The sequence below is a fragment of the Felis catus genome, chromosome C2, assembly GCF_018350175.1.
Source record: "Felis catus isolate Fca126 chromosome C2, F.catus_Fca126_mat1.0, whole genome shotgun sequence".
Lineage (NCBI taxonomy): Eukaryota > Metazoa > Chordata > Mammalia > Carnivora > Felidae > Felis > Felis catus.
In genome coordinates, this window is record NC_058376.1 from 113745310 (window position 1) to 113766359 (window position 21050).

The window sequence follows — 21050 nt, forward strand, 5'->3', positions numbered from 1 at the left end:
TGAGAGGACACTGACTTCTTCCTACTGATGACCCATTCATTTGTGACACCAACAAATGCAATGGGACCTGTGCTGAAGCTTTTACCGAGAGGCCAGAATTTAAAATGCTGTCAGGACTGAAAGGAATGCATAAACCATATCACCACAGAACTGCATTCATGAATGATTCAGGAGTTGGACTAAAAATTTTGAAATATTCTCAAGAGAATGAGAGCAAAACATTGAGAACTGGCGTTCTGTATTCCCCTTTTGTTAAGCAAGGATAAATAATATCCACTAGAGAGAATCTTCGCTTTTTGCAGGGATTCTTACAAATCAGGGATTTGCATCCCTGGGCATTATTAGGAAATACTTACGTTTATAGATTTTTGTGACTCAAATGGCTTGTTGGGCTCTATTTTAGGGTTTGAGTCACACAACCATCAACTGGCCTCAGCGACTTAAACATCTTAACTCTAAAATATCTCAGACTTTGAAACCAATCTCTGTATTTAAAAGAGGTCAAATTCCAGAATTGCAAAATTCAAGCTGTAATCTTTTGTTGTACTCTTGATTTAGTGATTATTGTTAACCATGAATTAACAACTCCTAATAATAAATCAAAGGGCAAATTCTCATTGTGGTGTGCCTCTTAGTGTATGACATGCCCCTCAAACTGAGTCATTTTCAAGCTTGTGGTGAGTGCAATAACTTGCTGTTTCTTGCCAGACCTTCTACTGTATTATCAGGGTCAGGAACTGACACTTCCCTTATTTTGCTATATGCTGAGAGCAAGGACTGAAACCGCCATCACTTTTCTCCAACCATTGCCCCAAACAACTCTACCAAAACAGGATAATTTCCAATGACTTATGTTTAAGGGTCACCTTGGTATAACAAGATTTTAAGAAGTATAATACCATCCAATATTTTTAAAAGCTTGCAGTGTAACAGACACTGTTCTTCAATGTTTTACACATACTAATTCATTTCATGTTCACAACAGTCTGATTGTGTAATACAGTTATGGGTTGAATTGTGTTCTCTCCCAAAAAGACATGTGGGAGTCCTGAGCCCCAATCTTGCAAATGTGACCTTATTTGGAGATAGAGTCTTTACAAAGGTAATCAAGTTAAACTAAAGTCATCAGGGTGAGTCCCAATCTCAAATGACTGATGTCCTTTGAAAAAGGGGAAATCTGGACACAGAGACATACATGTATAGAGAGAAGACACAGGGAGAAGACAGTCATCACCTAAGGAGAGATGCTTAGAATAGACCTCTCCCTCGCAACCCTTAGGAGAAACCCACCCTGCTGACACCTTGATCTGAGACTTCCAGCCTCCAGAGCTGTGAGATCACATAAGCCACCCAATTTGTGGTACTTTATTATAGCAGCCCTAGCAGACCAATACAATAGTACTATTGTTATTACCCCCATTTTACAGTTGAGGAAACCAAGAAGCAGAGAAGTTAAGTAATTTGCCCAAAGTTGTATGGGTAGTAAATGGGATAGGAACCCAGTCTCCAGAGTCTGGCTCCAGAGTCTACTCCTCTAAATAGCTAACATACTTGACATTTCTGCATTCAATTATTGCAGACAATGCCCTCAGTTCCACTGCTTCCTGACAACGTCTTGCCACAGAATGGAAGGCACAATTATGATGAACCATGGATTTAGGCACACACCAAGTGAAACAAAACAATAATAATATATGCAACAACAATCACAAAACACCAATACATACAACGAGTCCTTGTATTGAGCACATATTGTGAGCTAGAAGTCATCCCAGGAACGGATCCTATGAAGAGGAAAATTTTCTGGTCTCCTTAGGAGATCACTACTTAGAAGGGGAACATCCTCCTCCAGCTGGATGGAAAAGACCCCATAGAGGATATAATCTTTGAGTTGGGCCTTGAGTTGGAAATAATTTTGGCAGGTGGCCAGAAAGAGAAAAGTTTATAAATTCAGTAAAACCTTGGATTGTGAGTAGCTTGTTCTGCGAGTGTGCCGCAAGATGAGCAAAAATTTCTAATAAATTTTAACTCGATAAACAAGTGATGTCTTGCTATATGAGTACTATGTGACGCTGAACATCACATGATTGATCACAACTGGGCCAATGGTTCTTGAAATTCGCTTTGATGGGGCACCTGGGTGACTCAGTCTATTAAGCATCCTACTTTGGCTCAGGTCATTATCTCGCAGTTTGTGGGTTCGAGCCCCACGTCGGGGTCTGTGCTGACACCTCAAAGCCTGGAGCCTGCTTGGGATTCTGTGTCTCCTTCTCACTCTGCCCCTCCCCTGATCATGCTCTGTCTCTCTCTGTCTCTCAAAAATTAATAAATGTTAAAAAAAAAAGAAAGAAAAGAAAGAAATTCACTTTGATATATGAGTGTTTTAGATTACAAGCATGTTTCCAGAATGAATTATGCTTGCAAACCAAGGTTTCACTGCAGTTTCATTTTGATGAATGTAGTTGGACATGTAGCCATTATTAGGTCCAACTTTAAGAATATATGAATGAAAGAGAAACACTGGAGCTCCAGACAAATGCTTGGAAATATTACTTGTATCAAATGAGAGAATAGGTGATTTCCTGCTTTTCCAGCTCTACTCCAAAAACCATTGGCTTAAAGTTTAATAAGCCTGCGTAACAAATTGGAGCAAGTCTTGAAACATTAACTGGATTTGGCTGGGCCATTGAATCTGTACCTCAGGAGCCTGGGACCGACAGAGGAAGCTGACTGAAGTCTCAGGGTCAGGGTACATTATATCACTGAGGCAGAGGTGGGAAACTTGTAGTCCTCGGGATCCATCTGGATCTTGGTCATGTCTGACCTTTACGGTATTGGTTAACACTGAAAACGAGATGTTTTAACTTTCTGTCTTCTTTAAAAAAGAAAAACAAAACAAAAATACTTCTTTTTTTTTTTTTTTTTTTTTTTTTTTTTAACATTCTGTCTTCTTAAAAAAATAAATAAATAAAGGATCTGACAATACTGGGCCTGCCTTCCTACTGGGGCTGCCTTTGTGTATTAGTGAGGATAAGCTCTTCTATGCGGTACTAACAGTAGCCCCAAGCATGTAATGAATCAACTTGGGAAAACTTTGTTTCTTACTCCTGTCAAAATTTACATGTTAATGTAATTTAGGCTGCTCTTCTCCAAGTGGTAGCCCAGAAATCCAATCTTTTTCTATCCTGTGGCCTTGCCATATTCACTGCTTGGCTTCTAAGACTTCCCAGGGCATCTTTTCCACTTCAAGTGAGGGAAAAGAAAGAGTACATTGTTGAGTGAGAAATTTTTTTGTGGGCCAGGCCTGGATGCAGCATTCATTCCTGCTGTCCACATTACGCTGGCCAGACCTCAGTTGCATGGCCCTAAATAATTATAAGAAAAGCTGAGAAATATAGTCTAGCAGGGAAAAAAGGACCTAGAACTTGGTAACCACATATATGCTCTCCAGTTCACCCTAGTTTCTGCCTAGCCTTCTTCATTAATTTGCTATCCACCCAGCATCTGTAGGCATTTGAGTTCACAAACTCTGATTTAGATATTTGGAGTTGTAGGGGAAATTACCCAAATCTGGAATTGGATCGATATTTGCAAATTAGTTGGCCATGATATTGCTTAATAGTGGTGCTTTAAGAGACACCAAAGCACAATGGCTTAAATGAGATAGAAATGTATTACTCTCTCACTTAAAAGCCCAAGTTGATAAGTAATCCCAGGGTATAGGGCAACTTTAATCCATGAGGTCATTCAGGAACCTAGGCTCCTTCTATCTTTTTCTTCTGCCATTTCTTGAGGTGTTAACCTGGACCATGTGATTGAAGATGGCTCACCATCACCACCAATGGGAAGAAGCAAAGAAGAATTGGAGGGCGCGACCAGGAAATTAATCATATTTCTACCTTCCACTCACATTCCATTAACCAAAACATAGTCATATGGCCCACAAGGCCATGAGGAAGTCTGAGAAATGACCACTTTCTGGACCATCTGGACATCCATGTGCCCAGCTATAACCAGGGAAATTAAGTTATTAAGAGAAGCATAGGGGAGAAAATGATCAGTAGGCCACAGTCATTTACTATTTGTGAGCTTTGGAAAAATACTTCATCTCTGTGCCCCTTCATCGGTTTCTTTATCTGTAAGAAGGTAGTAATAGGACCTTCCTGTAGGAGTTAGAAATGTGCTTAGTTGGGGCGCCTGGGTGGCCAGTCGGTTAAGCGTCCGACTTCAGCCAGGTCACGATCTCGCGGTCCGTGAGTTCGAGCCCCGCGTCGGGCTCTGGGCTGATGGCTCAGAGCCTGGAGCCTGTTTCTGATTCTGTGTCTCCCTCTCTCTCTGCCCCTCCCCCGTTCATGCTCTGTCTCTCTCTGTCCCAAAAATAAATAAAAAACGTTGAAAAAAAAATTAAAAAAAAAAAAAAGAAATGTGCTTAGCTATGAGTAACAGAAAATCTACCTACGGTGGATTACACAAATAGGATTTCAATATTCTTACGTAATAAGAGATTTAAAGGTACTTTATTATTTGTCAGGTTGATGATGTCTGGGAAAATATTTCTGATTTTTCCTTTTTTGCCTTTCATTTATGGTCTCACAACAGTTGCTCAAAGGCAAGAGGAAGGAGAAAGAGGGCAGCACTATTTGCATCTTTCACTTCTCGCAGAGAAAGCAAAAATCTTCCTAATCTCCCAGGCATTCAGTGAGTGACAAATACATATTATCTAACAAAGAATTAATCTCTGTACCTCAGTTTCTCCATCCATTATATGGGATGCTAGTACCTATTTTGTGGGGTTGTGAGATTCAATGAAATAATACTGTTAATATGTTTAGAACACCGTTTGACATATGATAGATGTTCAACAAAGGGAGGGAACTTTTATCTGAGACAGTAGAAAGAGTGCTGGCTTCGACAGTTCGGGTTTGAATCTAACGCCAATCTACAAGACTTTGATTGGGTCGTTTACCTACTTTGAATCTGTTTATTCTTCTTGAAAAATGGAGCTAATAATTACTTCTTTATAGGGTTACTGTGAAGATTAAGTGGAATTATGGATACTAAGCACTTGGTTTTGGGGAGGAATTCTTTCAAAGTTTAAGCAGGAGCCACTCTGAATTTCCCCAGGCTGAGGAGGACATAGCTGGAGATGTTGGGTGCACATTGCTGAGCTAGCTTCTCCCAGCACACTCGCAGAAGGTTTGGGCTGTGTATCCATGATGAGCAGAGGAGCAAAACCACCAATACAGAGGCATCTTGACAGAATCTTGCAAGCAAAGGGCTCAAGGCAGGGAGGCCAAGCATTCGTGTTGGGACAGGAGGATGTGCCAAGCGGATGTGGCCGAGGTCAGCTTCATGAATTACAAGGAGGCTGGAGGTCATGACTGGCTGTAAAACCTTCATTTTCTGGGGGCAAATTTGACAAAGTAGGAAGAGGAAGAAGATTCCTGGGAGGGGCTTGTTGAGGCAAGACATATTGAGAGGGTAAGATTAAACTTAGTTCAGTATTTACCCAAACCAGTCTGCTTCCCTTCCTTTCTTCTTCCCTAACCCATTCTTTCCTTTTTCCTTTCCTTCTTCCTTTCCTTTCCTTTCTTCCTTTGTTCTTTATTGACCTATGATCTCTGTACCATAAGATTCACCCATAGAAGTGGGTGAATTCAATGGTTTTTAATATATTTGCAGAGTTGTGCATGTAATCATTACTATCTAATTCCAGAACATTCTCATCACTACAAAAAGAAAACCTGTACCTGTCAGCAGTCATTCTCCAATTCCCCTCCCCTTCGGCCTCTAGAAACCATTAATCTACTTTCTATCTCAATGGATTTGCTTACTCTGGACATCTTACATAAATGGAATTATACAATATGTAGACTTTTGTGACTGGCTTCTTTCACTTAGCATGTTTTCAAGTTTCACTTGTGTTGTACATGTATCAGTATCTCATTCCCTCTTTATGGTTGAATAATGTCCCTGTGAATAGATATACCACATTTTACTTATCCATTTATCAGTTGATGGACAGTTAGGCTTTTTGCACCTTTTTGCTATTATGAAACAGCATTGCTGTGAACATTTGCCCCTCTCTATCTTTTCTGAGTCCACTGACCATTTGCTTCTGGTTTCCTAGATTGGGTTATAGAGATTGTTGTTGTCTCTTGCAGGGATGAAGAATGGTGGGGCACCTGGGTGGCTCAGTCGGTTAAGCGTCTGACTCTTGATTTCAGCTCAGGTCATGATCTTGTGGTTCATGAGTTCCAGCCCCGTGTGGGGATCTGTGCTGACAGCACAGAGCCTGTTTGGGATTTTCTATCCCTCTCTCTCTCTGCCCCTCCCCCACTCACCCTCTACCTCTCTCTCAAAATAAATAAAAAAACTTAAAAAAAAAAAGAATGGAGTTTCCTGCTCTAAGTGGAAAGTTGCTTTAAAAGGCAAGGTAGTTAATATAGTCAAATATTCAATAGTATTAAGTCTGCTCCATTTGACTTTGATAAAAACAAGGTTTATGAACAAGGTCAAGAATTCATCAGGTACCCTAGCAAGCCTTAGGCAGAAAGAATTTAGCATTTAGAGCTCTGGTTCCCAGCCTCTTGCTGAGTTCTATTCTAGGAGCATGGACTGGTAATTAAAGACCCCAAACTGCTGGAAGTAAGTGAGCAACATTTCATGGCTATCTCCATGGAACTAGATGGAACCGCTCCCCTCCTCCAGTACCTAGGCACCAAGGTCCTGAAGAGGCTGCCTCAGGCCCCTGGGGGGAGAAAGAAAATGAGCTATTTTACTACCTGTGCTGTGTGTTTTTTAGGCACTAAATTCACTGCTCTCTCCTCCCCCAGAATTCCCACTTTTCCTCCTCTACAAACATAAAATGAGGTAGGAGATCTTCTGACATTTTGCCTTAAGTGCTCCTCACAAGGAATTATCTTCAGGCTAGTTCAGAGAACTAGGAAAGAGAAAAAATCCTCCCCTCTCTGCCTGGACAGAGTAGGGGGAAATGAAGGCACCTCCTTAGACTTCTGTCCAGGAGAACTCCTGAGGAAGAAACAATAACTCATGGCTCTGCTGTTTGAAGTGGGAGAAGCTGGTATTTTTTGAAAAACCACCACCATTTCAAACAGCATTCTAATGACCCACTGATGGGGCGATTTTAGAAAGAGTGGGTGGGGAGGATGGAAGCTGGTTTGCAAAGGGAGCACCAGTTGTCTGAACGATCTGCTCCTTTGAAATGTCTGGAATTTTCTTCTTCAAAGAACTACTAAGTGGAATCTGGCTTTCAGGTATTCTGAAAACTCCAGACTCTGAGCAACTTTCATAGCTTATGTGGAGACCACTCATGTACTTATAAAAATAAAAATCTGTAAGATTTATCACATTCTATGTCTGCTCTGGGTAAATTCCCAGCCATGAAGGGCATGAGTCATGCTCTGTGGTAAAGGGAGTTGGCTGTATTTCTCACTTGTTGGTCAAAGATGAGGAATAAAGGTGGCAGGGATTACCTTAAAAGTCAGGGTAGGAAGTGGACACATGTCTATGTTGCAGTTCAGGACCAAGAGATTTCTTGATGTGCTCTTGTATGATATGGGATGAAAAATGTTTGTGGCAGAAAAAAAAAAAGAGAGAGAGAACAGGAAAAAATTGTTTCTTCTGGAGTGCTCTTGGATTAATGGGAGGTGGAGTGAAGAAAAAGGACAAATGGTATCAGAACATATCGTTATTCTAATGACTGATACTTTCTCTTTTTTTGATGTTTATTTATTTTTGAGAGAGAGACAGACCATGAGTGGGGGAGGACCAGAGAGAGAGGGAGACACAGAACCCGAAGAAGGCTCCAGGCTCTGAGCTGTTGGCACAGAGCCCAATGCGGGGCTCGAACCCACGAACTGTGAGATCATGACCTGAGCCGAAGTCGGACGCTCAACCGACTGAGCCACCCAGGTGACCTTTTAATGACTGATATTCTGATGGAGACACAAATGGTTCAATCCCAAAACTAGCTCTAAAGTTATACATTTTCCTAGAACCAAGAATTTATTTTCAATCTACAATTTTTAAATCTTCCTGTCATTTTATACTCATATGTGTCCTTCAAATACCAACAATTGACAATTAACTTCTCTTGTGGGGATAAAGGGATAGAAGGGGAGGGGAAAGAGGCCGTGGAGAAGCTGCAACCAATTTGTAATACTGGTGTGGTCCAGGAATCCAGAAATAAAAGGCATTCCTGGTCATCATTCAATTATAATTAATCCTTTTGAATCCTTAGAAGGATTAAGATAATTTACATGAAAATTTTTCTTCATCAAACTCACCTTGTTAATCTATTTGCTGGAGGGACTCCACAGTCTCACTGAAAGTTAATGAGTTCTTAGACTAAAAATTGGAGTGTGTGTAACATATTTGTAGCATTTAGCAGGACTATGTGGGAGGTTAGAATGCTGTAAGTATACTGATTTTTTAAAAATAAAACCATTTACATGCCAAAATTGATATAAAAGCATTCCTCCACATTAATAAGAAAATAAACACAATATTCTGCAAGAGGTTGTGTAATCATTTGGTAAAGATTCACTGAGGAGAGAAACAGTAATGTATATATTGTTTCTTCCATTCAAATACAAGCCATCTTATTTTGCAAGTGAAATGTGGAATTAAAAAAAATGTTTTTTTCATGTTTATTTATTATTGAGAGACAGAGAGACACAGCGCGTGAGCAGGGGAGGGGCAGAGAGACAGGGAGACACAGAATCCAAAGCAGGCTCCAGGCTCCGAGCTGTCCGCACAGACCCCGATGCAGGACTTGAACCCACGAACTGCGAGATCATGACCTGAGCCGAAGTCGGACGCTCAACCGACTGAGCCACCCAGGTGCCCCTGAAATTTGGAATATTAAATAAACTTACGGAACTGCCAATGTATACTTGAAAATAGTAAAAAAAAAAAAAAAAAAAGTTAAATTGTTTGTATATGTTCATTATAGTCAGTAACCATAATTTTAAAACCAAAGCAGGGCACATAGCCTATGAAACAGTATTATACAATCCTTCATTTCTCATGCATTGCCTGAATACCTACTGTGTGCCAGGTACTATACCAGTTTCTGAGTATGAAATGACAAACTAGAGAGTCATACAGGGTGATCATAGAGCAAAACATTTAAAATTGAAACTGCCTCAGAAAATATAGATGACTGGTTGTAATTAGACATCATGACTCATTTGATGTCACAAATTTTGCTACATGTTTTTGATGGACTTTACTGGTTAATTTTTTTCATGTGACAAAATGTCTGTATTTATACACGGGTTTCCACACATATAAAATAGTGCACGTATGTCGTAGTTTATGGCCTTTTGTTAATGTTAAGTCCCTAAAGCCTACAATTTAGCAATGGCTTACATTCCAGAAGTTTGTTTACAAGTCACTTGTTCAGTGGTTGGTTTCCAAAGCCAATCAGCAAAAACCTATTTAACCTAAAAAAGAGCTGAAACAAAACACCAGTCTTATAATTAAAACTAACCACTAAGTTTAACAATGTGTCTAAGGTTGAGGGCATTCAAAGTTCATTTTGTGGTTCGAGAAGCACATATTTCCTAGAAGCAGCATGGAGATGGGAGGGGGAACATTCCCCTGATTCCAAGATAATAAGGGGGTTATCACCTAAGTAGGAGCAGATCCAGGTTTTGTGGCCTGCACTTCAGACCTTAACACGTGTGGGGCCTTCTTCAGGAAGAATGCGCCATTATGAATGCAAAATTAAACATGGGACCTTTGAAGGGACCTGTGAGAGAACCTCTGAAGTTTAAGCTTTATTAACATTCTAGTAAGTCTGTGTCTACACCTATGACAGGGTAGGTTAGGAGTCACAATTGATGGATGGGAGACTTGACAAAAGAAGTGAAGATTAGTGGGGAGTAGTTAAAGGGCAAGAGGGACAGACGCCAGGACCTTCACAAGGTCAATGTATGGGGGTGGGATTTTAATAGTTGGGATTGTTTGTTCCTGTGTCAGGGATGGTTCCTGTGTCAGGGACTATCCTGTGGATAGTCAGGGCGAAGGGCACATTGTTGGAGGGGCAGGGCCTTTGGGATAGCAGGATGGGGCCATATGTGGGACATCAACAGGGTCAGTGAAAGGGTGAGTGGGTGCGGTCCAAAGACCAAAGTGGAAGGATGGGGACAGAACCTACAGTTGAAGTGGGATGGGGTGCAGGGGTTCAGGCTAGCTCCATATTGCTGTGGTTAGGGGGTAGAAGGACTGGGTCAACTTCAGGGAAGGGGGGTATGAGGGAGGAAGGGAGGAACCTTCCCACCAGTAGCAGATGGAGGAAAGAAGTGACAGGTGCAGGGGTGGTGAGGAAGGGTGGGGTCACACCAAGTCCAGAGGAGCAGTGATGTAAGGACCATGCATAAGTCAGAAGCCTCGAGTCAGGCACTGCCTGTAATTATGAAGGATTATAGTGCTCATACCAGGCCAGAATATGTTTGGGTAACTTATGTATTGAGAAAACCCAACCATTTCAGATGAATTAAAACTTAAATTAAAATCTGTTGTCAAACCTTCATGAACCTATAATTCATCTGTATCAGTTAGGCTTAAACTTTTCAGCAAGTACCCTTTGGTTATAAGAGGCCTATGACCTTTAGATAAAGGTCACGGGCTTGGTCAAGAACAATTATCTTTCTGGAGGAACATGTGAAATGGGATTTTGATTTCTAGCACTAGAACAGCTTGAACCAAAGCCAGTCGAGAAACGTAAAGTCTCTATTTGAGCCTCACACAGTCATTTCCCCTTAAAATCTATCAGAGAAAGGCCATGTGTCTGACTTTTTCACAGCTTAGCCAGAGCCTCACGTGGCCCCAGGCCACTATCCTGAAGAGTCTGACCAGAGGGGTTTCCACATTTAATGTCCTAAGTGCTCTGTCTGGTTCTGAAAAGAATGCAAAGGCAATTATTCCTAAGTATGTATCTACAAATAGCATCCTTTAAAAAGCCATCGGCATCATTGGGCAATGATAAAGAGTGGTAGTTATAAAATATAGGGGTGGAGCACAAAAAAACCAACCAAATGCTCAGTGTGTTTGGAACTCTGTGATCTGAAACTAAGATCGTACATTATATGAAAGAGTCCTGAGGTGTCTTTCTTATTCATGGGCAAGGATATTTCAAAGCAAGAAATAGAAAATATATATTTGTGAAGTGTATGGGTCAGGCTCTCTGACCAGAAAAGCAGAGTCATTCCAGCCTTTTCCAACAGAGGAAATTTGATACAAAGAATTGGTTACCTAGGAAATGGAAGACCAGAGAGGCAAACATGGAATCCAGAAAGAAATTCCAGAGATTAGCAACAATAGGAAGCTCCTCCCACCCTAGAACTGGGTGGAACAGGGAGGAAGTGGCATCATCAGAGCCCAGAAACCAGAGTCACCCAGTGGGAATTAGAATCTTAGTGCAGGCTTCCCAGTTGGAGCTGAGACCACATAACTGGTGCTGGAATACCACAGAAAATAGAAAAAAAAAAAAAGAAAGAAACCCACAAAAAACAAACAAAAAACCCTGGTAGCTTTTTTTTTTTTTTTTCCTCCCTACCCTTAAGTGCCCATGCCTGCCATTGGCTAAATCAAGGTGGAAACCAGAGATCAAAGGAGTCTGGGAAATGTAGTTCCCTGTAACCAAAGCGGAGTACTAGATTCAGGTGAGAGCAAAGATGTGGACTGCCCATCACAAAACATTAAATTTTGAATAATGCAGAATGTTACCAAACCACCTTGGAATTAGTCACCCCTTATATGATCAACCCTGCATTATTTCCATAAGGTGACTAGAAAATGTTATGGTATCACCACTGAAATTCCTGAATTTTAATTATTTTTAATATAAAAATTATTTGTGAATAGGTAATACAGGCACACAAAACAAAATTCAGAAAGTCACATAAAGATAAGTAGTGAGGGGCGCCTGGGTGGCTCAGTCGGTTGGGCGGCCGACTTCGGCTCAGGTCATGATCTCACGGTCTGTGAGTTCGAGCCCCGCGTCGGGCTCTGTGCTGACAGCTCGGAGCCTGGAGCCTGTTTCAGATTCTGTGTCTCCCTCTCTCTGACCCTCCCCCGTTCATGCTCTGTCTCTCTCTGTCTCAAAAATAAATAAACGTTAAAAAAAAATTAAAAAAAAAAAAGATAAGTAGTGAAAATGCCCCCACTCCTCACCACCCCTGGCCCCCTGGGTCTGACCAGTGTTTTTGTGTATCCTTCTATATATCTATATCCATATTGATATCTTTACATCCATCTTTTTCTATAAATGAAAGATATATATTCCCACCCCCTTTTCTTCCTAAATGGGAGCATATTATATGCACTGTTCTACTGACCTACACTGTAGAACCAACTGGGACTTACCAATTTAATACCTAAGATATTTCTTCTCTTTGGAAATACAATGGGTGTGCCCATTTGGTCAGACATATGCCTAGATGATGAAGGACTATAAATCATAAGGCTTGCAGACATTCAACATTCAACTAGTCATGCAAAGAATTCTCCCAAGGCAGTAATTCAGCAGAAGTTTTTTCAAGTCTGTCAGAATGATTCAAGGGTTTGGAATGACTCATGGGAGCTTGGGTTAAATAATCTTGGCTTAATCATATCGCTTGGAGCAAAGGTAAGTCAAAGATTTAAATCCTGGTGGCTGAGTATCTCATCTGGACACCGGCAGAGTGATTCGTTGCTTAGCCACAGTGTCAGGGTCAGAAAAAAAAAGTCCCAAATGCCTCATATTGTATACCTTGATAATGTCCATGTGGGTTCAAGAGTCTGTATATACATATATATTTATGTACATGTATATACACACATACAAATGCATATATATATTACACATACACACTGAAAGGAGGCAAATTTAACAATTTCCCACATCTCTGGAGCACGGATACCTTTATAAGTTTAGAAATGATAGAAGTGACAAAGAGAAAAACAAATTGAGGGGTGCCTGTGTGGCTCAGTTGGTTGAGCTCTTGGTTTCGGCTCAGATCATGATCTCACAGGTTTGTGAGTTTGAGCCCGAAGTCGGGGTCTGCACACTGACAGTGTGGAGCCTGCTTAAGATTCTCACTCTCTCCCTCTTTGTACCTCTCCCCAGCTCTCTCTCTCTCTTTCTCTAAAATTAAAAACAAACAAACAAACACAAATTGAATTCATTATAAGAAGATGAATATGTTCTGCACATAAAAATGCAAGAACACAAAAAATACAATACACTTAGAAAATACTTTTAAAAAAGTAGGACAGACGACGAGATGATATCTTAATTATTAGGCACATTCACATGAGGCCATATAGTGTGATGAGAGCAAAAGCCTCAGCTCTGAAGTTAGACTTCCTATTATGTGAACACATCTGGATCTCAGTTTCTTTATCTATAAAATGGTGGCAACAGTAATACTTAAGGAGTTTTGTAAAGTTAATATGTAATATGTCTGTATCATACTTAGAACAATGCTGCTTGATAAACGCTCAGTAAGAGTTAGCTATTACTAATAAAAATATTGCTAGACAAATTAATGGAAAAAGGACCTTAATAGTCAATTTACCAACTGCAAGTAATAAATTAATAAAAGAGAAATTTTCACGGGTGCCTGGGTGGCTCAGTTGGTTAAGCATCCGACTCTTGATTTCAGCTCAGGTCATGATTTCATGGGTTTGTGAGTTTGAGCCCCATATCAGGGTCCACACACAGACAGTCCAGAGTCTGTTGGGGATTCTCTCTCTCTCCTTCTGTGCATGGTCTCTCTCTCTCTCTCCCCCGTCTCAAAATAAATGAACTTAAAAGAGAAAATTTCAAATTTGTAACTCATTGGAGAAGTATGTTGTTCTCCTTTTCGTAAAATAGGTTTTTTTTTTTTAATTTTTAAAAAAAATTTTTTTTTCAACGTTTATTTTATTTTTGGGACAGAGAGAGACAGAGCATGAACGGGGGAGGGGCAGAGAGAGAGGGAGACACAGAATCGGAAACAGGCTCCAGGCTCTGAGCCATCAGCACAGAGCCTGACGCGGGGCTCGAACTCACGGACCGCGAGATCGTGACCTGGCTGAAGTCGGACGCTTAACCGACTGCGCCATCCAGGCGCCCCCGTAAAATAGTTTTAAAAACTAATATTCAGTGCTAACGAGGATGGAGTAAAACCACTTTTTATGGCAACAACATTAGAACTATTCTTTTTTTTTAAACTATTTTTCTGAAAAGAAATTGCAATGCATATTAAGAACCATAAAATGCTTACATTCTTGCTTAATTGATAATTTTACTACTTAGAATTTTCCTCAAAAACATCATCCAAAGAGATAACGTATTTATTATAAGCTTATTTTTTCTGCATTATTTATGAGGACTGTAAGGTGGTTTCAATTTTTTGCTATTGGACACTTTGCTGCTGTCCTTGTACTCTTCGTGGTTATGTGTGAGTATATCCTTAGGATCGATTCCTAGAATGAAATTGCTGGCTCAAAGATTTGCACGTTCAAATTCCTGATGGTCACTTCCCAAACCATAGTGCGAGAAGACTTTATCAATTTACAGTTTCATGAAAAACACTTTAAAGGAAGTAGTCAAAAACAGAAGTTCCAGGAAACCAACAACACAATCAGATGCACCTATACCCAATTGATCTTCACCTTAATCATCTTCATTGATCAGAGGTAGGTTATTTAATTTTGGTTTTACTCTTTCAGATATTCTCACGAATTTGGCTAACTCATGATTCCACCTTATTCCTACCCTCTTTTTATTTTGCGAATACTTGTGATTATTATCTGGTCAGAATGCCCATTTCTGGGCTTGGTCCTAGAAATGTGTATGAACTGGCCAGAGCACACTACAGATCAATAGCTTTAGAAGTTAAGCTAATTTTTATACCCTGTTCCCGGGCATGGTTGTGCAGTTTCCCTGGGCAGATAGGCACTGACATCTAGCACACTCCAGTCACCAAAGAACCTGTGCCCTCAGTGCAAGCAGGGGAGGGCAGAATTCTCCCAGAGGAAATGCCTCCTTTTCAAGTTCCTGCAAAGAGGGCTTATGGGGTCTCAGCTGCCCTGATTATTCACAATTAAACATTTCTCGGGGCGCCTGGGTGGCGCAGTCGGTTAAGCGTCCGACTTCAGCCAGGTCACCATCTCGCAGTGCGGGAGTTCGAGCCCCGCGTCGGGCTCTGGGCTGATGGCTCAGAGCCTGGAGCCTGTTTCCGATTCTGTGTCTCCCTCTCTCTCTGCCCCTCCCCCATTCATGCTCTGTCTCTCTCTGTCCCAAAAATAAATAAAAAACGCTGAAAAAAAATTAAAAAAAAAACATTTCTCTATTTAACTGATTCTTCAGCTCTTTGTTTAACTGACTATATTGCTAGAGCCCATCATATGAAAGGGATGATGAAAAAATTACATTAACAATTGGCCTTAGATTTTAAAATATAAGTAAAGTTCAAATATAGTTGAACATATGGCTCTGATGAGAAAGTTTGGTGAGCTAAGGAACCCAGTGAGAGTACAAGCCATTAGGGAAGGAACCATGGTTGAAAATACAGACAAGGAGTAGGGTGGGGAGGATGGATTAAATAAGTGATAGGGGGGTGCCTGGGTGGCTCAGTTGGTTAAGGATCCGACTTTGGCTCAGGTCATGATCTCACAGTTCGTGGGTTTGAGCCCCTCGCCGGGCTCTGTGCTGACAGTTCAGAGCCTGGAGCCTGCCTCAGATTTTGCATCTCCCTCTCTCTCTCTCTGCCCCTCCTCCGCTCACACTCTGTCTCTGGCTCTCTCTCAAAAATAAACATTAAAATTTTTTTATTTGAATAGGTTATAGGGATTAAGGGGACACTTATGATGAGCACTGGGTGATGTATGGAATTGTTGAATCACTATATTGTACACCTGAAACTAACATACCACTATATGTTAACTAATTGGAATTCAAAAAGAAAAACAAAACTTAAAAAGAAGAAAATACAGACAGAAAATTTCCTTATCATTGATAGATTTTGGAAAATTGTAAAAATTAACTCTGTTTTATATACTTTCAAGTAATGAAATAAAACAGAGCTAAGATACATCTAGCATATAATTATCATAGCTGTTGAATATGGTTCCACTATTTTCCCTCAAGTCCCAACTGAAATATTGTTAAGCAGATATAATTATTTTTTTTAATTTTTGAACATTTATTTATTTTTGAGAGACAGAGAGAGAGCATGAGCAGGGGAGGGGCAGAGAGAGAGAAGGAGACACAGAATCGGAAGCAGGCTGTAGGCTCTGAGCAAGCTGTCAGCATAGAGCCTGATGTGGGGCTTGAACCCACAAACTGTGAGATCACGACCTGAGCCGAAGTTGGATGCTCAACCGACTGAGCCACCCAGGCGCCCCAAGCAGATATAATTATTACTGTGCAATTGAATTGGGCACAAGTGATGATTTCAATGGTTAGCTATCTGATAAGTTGTGATTCATCCTCTAAAATAAGGAGACATCTACATTACACTTTACATTGTTTAAACTAGAACACACACAGCATGTCTACAAACGGTCAATAATGAATGATTAAGAGAAAATACTGAGCACAGAGATAGGAACTGGTGTTTACAGATTGGGTAAGGATCTCACAAAACTCTTAGCATGGGTTAATCCTACAGACCTAAATAACATCAAGAAAGGTTTAGGTTAGACCTAAGGGAAAGAAGGAAAATGGAAAGGAAGGAGGGAGGGAGGGAAGGAGGGAAGGAGGGAAGGAAGGAAGGTCTTTGTGACCCACTAAGAGGGAAAATGAGAACTGAATGCATAAGAACCACAGCTCTCAGCCTCCTTCTAAGAACTCCAAAATCTTCAGAGTCTGTGAAACCCCTGGTCCTTGGCTGTATGAGGAGTTTGGATATACCAATGGGAAGTGGGCAAGTCACAAAACTGAGCCCAGCTGTTGAGTTCATGAAGGTCCCAGGCAAAACAAGAACGTATAGTGCTGACAGGACCAGAGTGTCAGGTGGGCAGGCAACATTAGACACGTGTGCTAGAAAGTAGATGGAAAAGGAGGTACATGTCAGCAATGACTCTTTGCCGGATTCTGTGGTGATGGCAGCACCTTTGGAGCAAAACATTTTGTGTTACCTGAACGGTAAAGGACAGGGCTGGTAAAGCCACAGTTCTTATATTTTGTGGAAGCCTCAGAACCAAGCATCCCGCTTGTCAAACTACTAAACTGGATCAGTTTACAAACAACATTGGACTGATGTCAATTACCTCATCAATCCTTTCCTTCTCTTTTTAGCAAAAGTACTTACTGTCATAGAAACTAGTCTCTCTGTCTCCCGCTCCATTTCCTAAAAATGGACGTGCTGTGAGGGCAATAGATCTTTGGGATGATTCTCTGGTTAACTGAGTGTTGTCTACATGTTTTCATCTAGAACATAGAGATAGACCCTCAGGTTAAGTCCCAGATCACAAGACGCTCATCATTTACCTTTACACAAGACAAGAGGCTCAACTGCAATGACAATAAAAACAGTTAACATTCACGGAGCGATTATGGTGAACTGGGCACTGGGCTAAATGCTTGTACACATTGCATAATGCAATCTGGATGACGTCCCCTTTGTTATCCTTATTATGCTGATGAGAACCTGAGGAATAGGGAAGTTAAGGAACTTGCACACAGCCATTTAACTAGTAAATGGCAATGACCAAGACATTTTTACTCCCCTGAGGGAGAACTATAGTGCATTCCCAAACTTAAGGAAATCCTAACCCTTAATACACTCAAGGAGCAGCCTGGATCCATCTACCTATTGTAGTTTCCTTCTGGCATCTTTATCCAGGAATATAAACTATTTTTGAACATCACCCTGGAACACTAGCTTTGAGCTGCACCACTCCTATGCATACAGCACGCGCGTTAATCCACAGACCTAAAAATGTGACAACATGAAAGACTGAACCCAGCCGTCTGCTTAGCATACAGCAGTCTCTGAGCCCCTTGCAGGACCCCCAAAGCAGATTTAATGCTGCTGGGAAAGAAGTGTCCTCCCTCAATCACAGAGGTGAGTGGAAACACTGTGACTCTATGATCTATGACACATAACGAGGGAGGAAACCACTTTATCTGTAGAGCTTAGGCCCAGTGATAAGGGACAGTTTGAGTGGGGTTTTTTTTTTTCCCCTCTCCTCGTGGTTGGCAGAAGCCCAATCAAGCTGCCATCAACTCCTCTTATGCTAGAGGCTGAAAGGGACTTCTGGGTGCCGGAATAAAGGAGAAGAACAAAAAATAAAAAGCTATGTCGCCCAGCAGGTAGAGTATGACAGGTGACAGACTACAAACCCTGCTGCCAGGTACTGTATTCACAGCCTGGATCTAGCAGTTCCTTTTGCTGGGGCTTTGTATTTCCTTCTCTCAGCTTAGTACTTTTGGATGGGACAGACATGTGTTAATGTAGTGCAGTGGCAACTCCACAGAGAGGGGCTTAATTCAGCACGGTCTCTTTCCCCCTTCCCTAGGCTAGGATGTCTGTGGGTCAGCATTTGAGATACAGTTAGATCTGACCTAGCTGAACAAGGGAGCACCTTGCAACTAGCTAGTGATCTGGAAAATGTTTGCGACGCCTTGTTAAGTGAAAACAGCAGCTCATAAAACAGGAGTGTGCTCACAATATGCACAGAAAAAGACTAGAAAGAGAGATACCACAAAGTTAACAGTGGATACCTCTAGCTGGTGGGAATATGAGTGATTTCTTTTCCACTTTATTTTTTTTTTATTCAAACATTATTTATTGAGTGAATGAGGCATAAGTTCTCGTAACCATTTTCTTTTAGATTTTAAAACAACATGTGCTATATGAACATCTGTTTCTTCTGTAATAAGAAAGAAGCTATTTTTCAAAGACCATCTCATCTCTATTAAGACAAGTTTTACCACCTCGGAAGAAAATCCAATGCTCAGAAAACCCCGAACTTAAGTACACATAAACTAGCAAGTGACCATTCATTTTACAGGTGGATTCACCAAACAAGTCTTTTCAATAGAATGTTCTGTAGCCCTCGATATCTGATTCTGTTTCCAACAATTTGCCTCAGTAATGAGGGAAATATAAATTCAAACTTTACAAATTGTGCTAAAATTATTTACGGGCCTTCTGGTTTAGCCTTTTGATCCAAGTTAGAACCAATAAATGAGAAAAGTAAACTATGCTAGCGGAATGTTTTTGTCCATGGGATACAGATACACAGATAGTGTGCTTGCACTAGGGGTGCCTTCCTGTCTGTGAACATCTCGAACAGGCTTGGCAAGCTGAGCTGGCTGGAGGCACTTGGCAGTTTCTTCCCCAAGCCTACCCCTTCCCCCACTTCTATAGCCCTGCAGTTTTCCCTCACTTTTAAGTGCATCAGCTACAGTGGAAGCCAGTAGACTGTGAGGTATGTGAAGAAAGAGGAATCATGCTATGCAGCTTGACGTCACGGCCTCATGTTAGTTCTCAAATAACAGAATAAAATAGACATCGCCGTTTCCAGAGTTCACGGTAGGATCTGTCAAAGAAGGGTTTGTATGGTCCAAGAGGCTCAAGGAGGCCTGAGTGACAGGTATGTTGGATGCTGAGACCCCTCACCCTGCTCCCTCGGGAATGGAAATCATAAGGGGTTAAAGGAAGAAACAAGGATCCCCCTACAACCAGGGATGGTAGAAAGGGGAGTTAGAAGAGTGCCTTGGTATGCCTATTTGAGCCCATTTCTATTCAGTTCCTCTCATGTGCCAGGCGCTGGGCTAGCAGGGAAGTAGAAGTGGCTTATAGGCAAGATAAAGCTTACATAAGCACACAAACCCATAATATTGAAGGGAGTAAGCTGAGGGGGCCGAGAGAGAGAGAATGTCAAAAAGTTTGAGCCTAGAGAGGGTCCTTCTTACAGGATGAAAATGTTTTTCTGGAGTGGATGGTATTCAGAGGGGTCAAATATTTTGACAGGCAGAGAAGGGGAGAGGAAAATCGTGGATGTAGCAGCCTGAGCAAAGGCATGGAGCTCTTTCATTTTTGAAAAGGGTGCAAGGGGCACTTGGGTGGCTCAGTTGGTTGGTCATCCGACTTTGGCTCAGGCCATGATCCTGTGGTTCGTGGGTTTGAGCCCTGCGTCAGGCTCTGTGCTCACAGCTCCGAGCCTGGAGCCTGCTTTGGATTCTGTGTCTCCCTCTCTCTCTGCCCCTCCCCTGCTTGTGCTCTGTCTCCCTCTCTCTCAAGCGTAAACAAATATTCACTGGGTGTTGTATGTAAGCCAGTTTGACAATAAATTATATTTAAAAAATAAATAAATAAAAATAAAAAGGAACTAATGGGGAGAAATGAATAAATAAACATAAAAAAAGAAAAGAGTGTAATTCAGCGGGTTTTATTATATTCTCTAAGTTGTACAGTCAACACCACTAATTCCAGAAAATTTTCATCACCCCAAAAAGAAACTCAGTGCTCCCTAGAAGTCTCTCCTCTTTTCCCAGTTGCTGACAACTACTAATTTACTTTCTGTCTCTATGGATTGGTCTATTCTGGACATTTCATATAAATGGAATCACACACTATGCGGCTTTTGTGTCTGGGGCCTTTCATTTAGCACAATATTTTCAAGATTCATTCATGTTTGTTGCATGTATTAGAATTTAATTTCTTTTTACGGTCAAATAATATCCCACTATATGGTTATGACACATTTCATTGATCCATTTATTAATTGATGGACATTTGGGTTGTTTCCACATTTTGGCTATTATGAAGAAAGCTGCTACGAACGTTTATTCATCCATAGGCATCTGTCTTAGCCAGTTTGGAATGTTATTAAAAAAAAAAAAAGAACCATAGACTGGGTAGCTTATAAACAAACAGAAACTTCTCACAGTCCTGGAGACTAGAGGTCTGAGATCAGGGTGCCAGCACAGTGGGTTCCAGTGACAGCTGTCTTTCGGGTTTTAGATTGTGGTCTTCTCGTTGTGTCCTCAGATGGAAGAAAGACAACTAGAGAGCACTGTGGGGACTCTTTGGGCACTA